At 38.0% G+C, this 10,345-nt stretch overlaps 1 non-coding gene across 1 annotated transcript; it reads left to right on the forward strand.

Annotated features, from left to right (window-relative positions):
- Positions 1-3,635: 3,635 nt before the first annotated feature.
- LOC141634543 (small nucleolar RNA R71) lies at positions 3,636-3,742 on the forward strand. The gene has a single exon (XR_012539271.1). It is a non-coding gene; the product is annotated as a small nucleolar RNA R71 (small nucleolar RNA).
- The last annotated feature ends 6,603 nt before the right edge of the window (positions 3,743-10,345 follow it).

The raw sequence follows: 10,345 nt of genomic DNA on the forward strand, positions 1-10,345 counted from the left end.
ATTAGCTAGACGAAACTCGAGATTCTCCCTATTCTCAACTTTGGTGACTTTCAAGGAACTTAAAAATTTCAAGGTAAGGGAGGGGTATGTCAATTCCCTTGTTTCAAACAATTTCTTCAACACCATGGCATTGAAAAAGGCTCTAGTTTGCTCAAGAACACCCAATTTTTCTAAGGTATCTTCACATATGAATTAGGTGGATTGTAATGACTTCATAGCAAACTTGACAAAGGTATTTCTATGGGTATCGGAAATAAAAGTTACCTCCGGATAATGCAAAAGTTGATCAATTACCGGAGTAGAAGGTGTTGTTGCTCCCATAGAAGGTTGTTGTTGTTGTTGCACTTCCAAGTTTGGTGTTGCTACCACCATAGCCAATGCTTTCTTTGTTTGAAGAGCCTTTTGCCTTTGTGAGAGTGCCTTAGCCTTTGGTGCCTTTGTTGCCTTTGTTGCTCCCTTAGTCCTTGCCATTGATGAACTAACCAAGAAAAGAATGAAAAATCTTCAATTTGTAGTATGCCCAAATCGATTTGAAGGTGAAAGGCTTTGCCTTTATGAAATCAAAAATCGACTCAAAGGTTGAAGATTTTGTTCTTGGTTTTGATTTTTGTTGAAGAAGGAGTGATTGATTTGTTGTTGGAGGGATGGTTTGATTTGTATTTGGTGAATGTTGTTGAGGGTTTTTGTTTTTGTGATGGAGAGGATGAGGGTTTTGATGTTGTGGGTAGTGTTTATGAATGAATGAATGAATGAAGGTGGGATGGGTTTTAAAGAGACCGAAATTTTCGAATCTGCAGGGGCAATCCGTGCGGATTCTGCCCAATCTGTGCGGATTCTGCTCTTTCTGGACTTTGCAAAATTCGCCTAAAGACGGGCGGATTCAGAAGAAGACGCTCGGATTTGCTGAACACGGGACGGGCGGATTTGCTTAAAGACGAACGGATTTCAGTCCAGAAAATTTTGCTTGTTTTCCTCAGCTGCAAAGACGGACGTCTTTCTTACAAGACGGGCGGATTCTACAAGACGGGCGGATTGCTTCTCAGGACGCCCGGATTCAGTCACAATCAAGAATTTTTCAAAATTCAGCTCAGTTCAGGACGGGCGTCTTTTCTGCAGTACGCTCAGATTACTGAAGACGGACGGATTCTGAGGAATCCGCTCGGATTCTTCCCCTGTGTACACGGGTTCAGTTCCATCCGTGCACAATGCATTTCCCTTACCATTCTTCCATTCTTTCTTCAAGTCTTGTGTTTGTCATTGTGAGGGCACTACTAAGGCATGGATAGCCTAGGCAATTGACATCCCCACACTAAGCTAAAAGCACTACACATCAATTGAAATCGTTAGTCCCTCCCTCACTTCTCTCAAACATGACAATTATTTTGATCAAAGTAAATAAAAATCCAAAGATGACAAAAATGCAATACAAGAATTGAAATGTAAGTTAGGGAGTTAGAAATATTTACAAGTGGTGGTTTAGGGAGGACTCCACCAAACTCTCATTCTTGATGAGATGTCAAGGGGGCATGTCCAAGGTGTTGTTGATGTTGCTCAACACCTTGAAGAAGTAATCAAAAGCTTGTTCATTATCATGGTAGAGGTTCTCAATAGACCTTGGCCCTTGTTGTTGGTCTTGATCGATGGCATTACCAATGTGGGGATTAAAAATCCCTTCAAATTCGTCGTCCCAAAGACCACAAACTTCATTAAGTTGATCATTGAAAATCTCTTACTTAGATGGAGACAACTCTCCCAATTTCTTCTCTTGGCCAATGAGGCCATCCTCTTCTTCCTTGGTTGATTTTGATGAGCTTTGCAAGCTCTCATTGTCACAATTCACTTGATCTTTGAATGGACCATCTTCAATTTTCTTCTTCCATTGGAGTTCCTATTTCTTCCTTTCATCCTTTCGGCTATAATGATCAATCATGAAACATGGTTCATGCAAACGAGGAGCTCTCATAGTCTTGTCAAGATTAAAAGTTATGCTTTCATCTCCCACTTCTAGAGTGAGCTCACCATGTTTCACATCAATCACCGCACCCACAGTGTGTAGGAAAGGTCTTCCTAGGATGATTGGAATGTTGGAATCTTCCTCCATATCAACAATGACAAAGTCCACCGGGATGAAAAACTTCCCAATTCGCACGGGGACATCTTCCCATATCCCTAACGGTGTCTTCGTCGATCTATCGGCCATTTGGAGTGTGATGTTGGTGCATTTAAGCTCTCCCATTCCCAACCTTTTACTCACCGAGTACGGCATGACACTCACACTAGCCCCTAGATCACATAAGGCTTTGTTGATCGTTGTGTCGCCAATGGTACACGGTATTGAGAAGCTTCCCGGATCCTTTAATTTTGGAGGTGAACTCCCTTGAAGTATTGCACTACTCACCTTAGTGAAGGCGATAGTCTCAAGCTTCAGGATCGACTTCGTCTTTGTGAGGATATCTTTCATGTATTTCGCATAGGCCGAGACGTGATTGATTAATTCCGTGAAAGGAATTGAGACTTCCAAATTCTTCACAATTTCCATGAATTTTCCAAGTTGATCATCAAATTTGGGCTTGGCTTGACGACTTGGAAAAGGGAGTCTAATCACAATGGGCTCCTTCTCCTTGGCCTTGTCTTCATTTTTCTTTGAACTTTCTTCTTTTGACGATTCTCCATCTTTGGAGTTTTGCACAATTTCTTCCTTTTCGCTAGCTTCCACAACTTCATCCTCAACTTTCTTCTTCGGTGCTTCATATCTTGTACCACTTCTCAAGTGAATGGCACTAACCGTTTCATGTCTAGGGGGATTACTTTGAGGTGGTAATTGCCCCTTTTGTCTTTGTGAGCATGAAGATGCTAGTTGAGTCAATTGTGTTTCCAACATCTTGGTGTGAGCTAGAATGTTGTTGATGGTGGTTTCCTTTGCTTGGCTATCTTTTTGCATTTGAGTGAAAAATTCTTGTTGATTCTTTTGCATTTGGAGGACCGCTTTTTGGACATCAAAACCTTGGTCATTTTGGTGATTGTATGGATTTTGATTTTGGTAACCTTGGTTTTGATTGTAAAAGGGTCTTTGATTTTGGTTTCTCATGGGTGGTGGAGTGTATGTTGTTTGAGAGTTTTGAACATTTTGCCTTTTGTATGAGAGATTTGGATGGAATTTGGTGTTTTCATTGTAAAAGTTGGAATAAGGGGTACCACTCTTGTATGCTTGGAAAACATTCACTTGTTCATTTGTTCCCCTACATTCACCTTGGTCATGTCCCAAAGTTCCACAATTCTCACATATCTCACTTGGGATTGATGAGGATGCCGTCATGGCATTAACATGATGCTTTGATGATTTTGAGTTTTCCTCAAGTCTAGCCATAGCTTGTTCAAACTTCAAGTTGATTGTGTCAATGTGAGCACTAAGTTGAGCACCCAATTGAGTAACGGAGTCCACTTCATGCTTTCCTCCTCTAGTAGCCTTGCGAGGTCTACTATATTGTGAGTTATGGACCGCCATTTCCTCAATCTTGTTCCATGTTTGATTGTCATCAACTTCGGTGAACATTCCATCTGATCCCATATTGAGAATGTTCCTAGAATCTTCATATAAACCATTCCAAAATTGTTGCACCAAAAACCATTCGCTAAGTCCATGGTGAGGACATGAGCGACAAATTCCCTTGAACCGCTCCCAAGCTTCATACAAAGACTCTTCATCCCTTTGCTTAAAACCCGTAATTTGAGCTCTTAGCATGTTAGTCTTTTCCGGTGGGTAGAATTTTTGTAGAAAGCTAGAGCCAACTTCTTCCAAGAATCTATTCCAAGGGTGGCCTTATCAAGGCCCTTCAACCATTACTTGGCGGTGCCGATTAAGGAAAAAGGAAATAAGACCCATCTAATTTGGTCTTGAGTCACGCCCGTTTGAGAGATAGCATCACAATAGTCGCAAAAGGTTTCCATATGAGAATGAGGGTCCTCACTAGGCATCCCCCCAAATTGGCTCCTCTCAACTAATTGGATGAAGGCGGACTTGGCAATAATATTTCCGGTTAGATGTTGCGGTGTAGGAGTACCATTTGGTAGATTCTCCTCGGTGGGTACGGAGTGTGACGAGAATTTAGGCATTGTAGGTGGATTTTGTGGGGTATTGTGTAATGGGTTTTCTTCTCCTTCTATTGCGAAAGGATTGACAAACTCACTAGTGGGTTGAACAACTTCACTAATACCTCTTAAATTCCTCCTAACAAGTCTCCTATTGTTCGTCAAGGTTCTTTCGATTTCACGGTCAAAAGGTAACAAATCACCTTGTAACCTTCTAGACATGCAAAATATCAAACAACTCGAAAACAATTAGAACAAACCTTGAGGAGTTTTACTTCCTCAAGGCGAAGAAAGACACAACTAATAACAATAAAAAGAAATCTAAATCAAACAAACACCGTCCCCGGCAACGGCGCCATTTTTTATGCTATCCCGCTAAGTGTTCACAAATTAAGATGTGGTCGTTGGGTCAATGTCGAATCAAAACACAATTTATAGCTCCACAAACAACTCTACAATTAGTAAAGAGGCAAGTAAAGGTCGGATCCCAAGAGACGGGTATTGAAATGAGATTTCTATTGCAACTAGTGGTGTCTAAGGGGTGTCATAAATTGGGTTGATGTAGAAGGTCACTAAACTAAAATAGCAATGAAAATAAACAAGCAAAATGAATTAAAGGGGTGTAAACAATTGATTAAAGGCACTAGGGTGTCATGGGATCATAGGGGAATCATGGGATATGATCATACAAACATGTTCTCAAATTATAAGTAAGCAATTATTGTTGTGATGGATTGAGTTGGGTTATATCTTACAATCCTAGGAAAGTTTGGGTCCCGGAGCCGAATCGATTAGATTGTACAACACCTACAAGTCGACTTAATCTTCCCTACTCAACAACATGCATGGTCTAATGAGACTCGAGTTGGGTTATGTCTTACAAGTCTCATTGAAAAGATAGGAGATGATAGTAAATGCAAGGATTCATATGCTTAGCATTTCATCAAATATAACATGTGCATGAGTTGAGATCAAAACAAGCAAGCAAATAAAACATGAAAGCATATTAATTTAAGCATGAATCATTCCCCATGTTGGTTTCCCCTAATCACCCATTAACCCTAGCTAAGAGACTACTCACTCATTATCATGTTGATCATGCTAGCAAGGTTGTCAATCATACCAACAATATGAAACATGATGAATAAATGAAAGTAATTAACAATAATTAAAAAGGGATTAAGAGATTATACCTACTAATGGTTCCAATAATAAAGCAAAGATAAAAGAAGTACTTGAATGCTTGATTGAGAGGTTGTCAATCTCCCAACAATAACCCAAATAATCTTCAATTACCCAAAATAAAGGATGAACAAAAGAGAGATTAAAGAACTAAAACTTGGATTAAAACTTGATTAATACTTGATTACAATATTAAAGAGAGATTTGATTGATATTAACTATACTAATTATTGATAAGAAGAACATGCTCCTCTAATTAGACTAATGGGGTATTTATAGTGGAAATTAGGTAGGATGCATTAGGGTTAACTAAGGGCTAAACTAGTAATTACACTTTTTAAGTTGAGCAAGGAGGACCCGGTATTTTTCGAGAGAAGGGCTTCTTTCTTCGTAGCTTGGAGAAGACAATCCGTCTTTGTCTTTGGAATCCGGGCGGAATAGGGTCGGGACGGGCGGATTCGGCGTTGATTCCGAGCGGATTCAGGGAATCCGGTAGGATTGTGGAGGTGGAATCCGAGCGAGAATAAGGCAAAGCCGCTCGGATTATCTTCTTTGCATGGGACGGACGGATTGGTGACAATCCGCTCGGATTGTCAGTCAGCAACAAATCTTCTTCTTTTCTTCCCTTTTCTTCATAAATTCCTTGGGGATTTCCTTGGGGACTCAAGGATCCTTTCTAAACTTTGCTCTTCTACTATAATATGTACAAAGGCCTTCTAATCTTGTCTCTACTTGATGCTTGGTCATTGAATTCGATCAATTTAGTCTCGTTTTGCCATGAAAATGCAAGATTCTTACTCCTTTCCTACCAAGGGATCAAAATCTCAAAGAATATGCAAAACAAAGAACTAAAGATAAGAAATGACCCAAATAAGCACTAAAAAGCATGGGAACAAGGCTAATTCGGGGGCTAAATATGCGCCAATTATGGTCACATCATGTATCTATGTTACTGTAACAATGATTTCCAAATTTTTTAATGGAAATTTAAAAGTATAACATTGTTACTGTAAGTAGAGGAACTTACCGCACTTCTTGCCATTTTTGCTTTTCGGGATCTGGCATATAAGGGTTTTTTGTCTAGGTAGTCAACGGTTTGCGACATGAAATTTATGCAAGCACAGAAAAACTGGTCCTCCAGAATGAATGGAATGAATATCTGCAATTAAGCAGATATATATCATTGTTAAACAGAACTTCTATACACTCTACTTATATAAGAATAATTAAAAAAAATTAACAGTAATGTCGTTTACCATATCACAGTTGAAGTTCAGTGGACTCGGGTTGTATTTGATCCAATGTCTGAAGGACAGCAAAACTTCACCTTCTAAATCTCTGTTATGAACGGGTTTTCCAAGAGCCATAGTTGCTAATGCGTCCTACAAAAATAAATATAAATACAAAGTCAATAAACATTATAGAAACAAAAAATCAATTAGAATAAAAATTTATTTATTACAGTAACAAACAGATTGACCCAAGCCCATGAAGATCCTCAATGGTGTATCACTTGCTACCTTTCTGAAGATGAGGTCATTGAGCAACATTGACCAACATTCAGTCACCATTAAATAAATAAGCTCACCAGAGCCAATGAAATTATATCTTCCCTTGGAATGAAGTGATACTTCCCATACGAGACAAGCCTTTCCCTGTTGGACAATGAGATGTAATAGTCATAACACCTTTTAATAGAGTAAAGTTTAACAAGAATAACTATTCAGTTGAAACAGTATTCACTTGCAAAGTAAAACGTTTTGTTTATCACAGTGCAAGAGTAAATAAAGTACTCACGTAGCTGAGAGGTTCTCGTCATCGTCGATAAAACAATAGTCAATTGTTTCTTTCCTAACTTCAAGAATAGGCGCCATTATCTCCTTGTGTTTTATCATAGTCTTGGACACAAGTGTTAGATCCGGAGCTGGTAGGCCACATTCGATTGTGCAGCCGTAGCAAGGATCCATCACGCGCATCCAGTCTTCAGTTGTTTCGACATGTAACAAATAGTGGTCGCCAGTATCTTCGTCGTAATCGGCATACAGGATCTCATCACTGCAATCATCGATAATATCAACTTCATCATCGCCGTCATCTTTCGCTACCCGATCGCAGATCGACTAGTTATTGGTTCTTCGCCGCCAATCGTTGTCTCATCACCGGCCTCACCGGGTTTTTCTCTTTCTCGCCTTTTTCATCATTCCCATCGGCGTCTTCATTACCAGTTGCTTCATCCTCCTTACTGTTATCTTCGTTTTTATCGCCAAAGACGCTTGTCTTCATCTTTATCATCATCGTTCTCTTCATCTGGTTTTTCATTGCCATCACCCTCTTCTTCATCTTTATCGTCATCTTCCTTTTCATTTCCCTCACTCCTGGCCTAATGCATCATCATCGGCCTCTTCCTTGTTATCTGTGGCACAAGTAATTGAATTGAATATAAATTACTAATGTTTTTCGGACCAACAATGCCTCATAGTTATACTAACGGTGTTGTTATCAGAATTTGCTACTTCAATTACCTTGAAGATCCTTCTTGTTTTGCCTCGTCGTTGGGTTCTCTCTTGACTTGGCCCGATGCATCATCTTGGCCTCTTCCTTGTCATCGTAGTAGAGATAATTGAATATATATATCATCAGTAACCTTTCGATAAAACTACGACACGATACAAATTCTATCGTAATGATGTTACTGAAGAAGAGTGTTAATGATGTTACATCGCCTAATAAAACGAGTGCAAATAGATTTCTCTATTACCTTCAGAGATCCTTCTTTGTTTGCCTCATTGGGTCGGGTTGTCTTCAGGCTTGCCTGATTCATCAACTTCCGCCTCTTCCTCGTCATCTATGTCACAGGTAATTGGATTCAATATATATTAACAATTTTTATTTGAACCAAAAAACGCACAATAGATACACTGTAAATTTCTGTTAAAATTACGTCACAGTAACATTGTTACAGTTACATCCTCTGACACAACGAGTTTAAATAGATTCCTCAATTACCTTCAGGAGATGCCTCTTCACCTGCCTCACTAGTTGGGTTATCTTCAGGCTGGCTTGATGCATCACCTTCGGCCTCTTCCTTGTCATCTGTGTAGCAGATAATGAATATATATATTATTAAATTGTTTGTTAAAAAAGCACCCAAGAATGTAAAGCCTATAACAAAGATTACACTATTACCTTCACAGATCCATCTTCCGGCTCGCTAGTTGTTTTGTCACCCCGCTTCTCGATGCATCATATTCATCAGCATCATCGTTTTCATCTAAAAGGAAAGTAATTGAATATTAGTAATTATTTGTAAAATGAAAACTCTATAACAGTGATGATATAACAGTGTTAGTGCAAGTGATTAGATTATTGTAGTAGTGTTACTATATTACCTTCATCAGATGCATCTTTATCATCCTCGCCACTCCCCTCTTTGTCGTCTTCATTTTCTTCGTCTTTATCATCCTCCTCCTCTTCATCTCCGTCATCCTCTTCACCTTTGCCAGATTCATCCTCTTCATCTGCATCATCGTCTTCATCTGCATCGTCTTGTTCCTCTGCATTTGTTGGAGCTTGTGTCCTCCACAAATTAGTGTGATAACATTTGTAAATCTCTTACAGGTTCACAAGGGTATACTTCGTATATTTAATCAGTTGATTAACGTTTACCTAATAACGGTTGGCTTGCTAGAAATTTTGACGTTATTATCATACAGATGGCGGTGATCAACTGGTCCCTAAAGGTCACACCTATAGGATGTGTTTGAGAAATGTGGTTATAGAAATATAATCACATTGATGCCCAAAATGACTAAAAAGTTAGTCAATGTGTTGATGAGATAATTATTTAATAAAATTAAATAATATTAAGTTGAGACAATTAATTAATCACAATTCGTAAATTAAATATAATAAGTTATGTTTAGTTAAATATATTTAATGTTAGCTTGGACGAATTAATCTCTTAATTCGTAATTAAATATAATCAGTTATGTTTAATATCAACAAGATGAATGTGTCATAGTGGTAATAGTGAGGGTACACAAACCAAGAGGTCATGGGTTCGATCCTCACTAGATGACAATTCAACATATTTTATATATTTTTGGAAAGACCAAAAATAAGGAGAATAATCTCCTTATTTGAATCTGTTAGGGGCGAAAATTAGGAGAGATTTATTCTTTCCTAATTGACTCCTAATTTCGGCTACTATAAGAAAGAAAGGGTGAGAATTCTTCTACCCTAATTCTTTTCTTTGACCTTGCCTCTCTCTCTCATCGAAAAACACAAAAACAACTAAATTTTACAGAAAATTTTAGATCGATTTCTAGCATAATCAAAGGGCATATCTCATATCGTCTTGGGTGCAACTAATAGGCGAATATCAATTTTGATATTGTTCTTAGGCCAATTTTGCTAGGACCGAAGGTTAATTCTAAATCCTTTATACTTTGTTTATGTATTTTGTTTATGACCATTGATCATCATTGTTAAACTCGTTATAATCCTTCTAGTTTAAGGGAAGTATACAGATTATTTCCCACAAGTGGTATCAGAGCATTAGGCCACGATTTTATTTTTGATGATTTTCATAAAATATGTATGTAAACAATGGGGATTTCGAGAAAAAAATTTTTAGGTTTTCGGTTTGAAATTTTTTTTTGTGCCGAGAGAATTTTTTTCGACTGTTTTTCCTTTGTTGATGATTTATTTCCATTTGATTCATATGAATTATTGTTTTAATATGTTAAGATGATAATAAAATGAATTTGTAGATACCTTGATTTAATTCGGATTAAATTAAATTGTTAATGGAATAATCATGTCGATGAGACAAGAACTTGTTTTTGCTATATAGTTTTAGCATATAAGATTAATCATGTTCATTAATTCACTTACTAAATCACGTTCTATATGGCAACTGTAAACATTTTCTTCATCGGTTTTGTTTTAGGGCAATTCTTGCCACAAGTTTTTTTGTGACGGCTGTTTTATTTTTTTTTGCCGTTGTTTTTTTTTCTTGTTCGGTACTGTTCACCGTGAACAGTGTTCATAAAAAAAAAAAAAAAAAAAACCT

Source organism: Silene latifolia, chromosome Y, assembly GCF_048544455.1.
Source record: "Silene latifolia isolate original U9 population chromosome Y, ASM4854445v1, whole genome shotgun sequence".
Lineage (NCBI taxonomy): Eukaryota > Viridiplantae > Streptophyta > Magnoliopsida > Caryophyllales > Caryophyllaceae > Silene > Silene latifolia.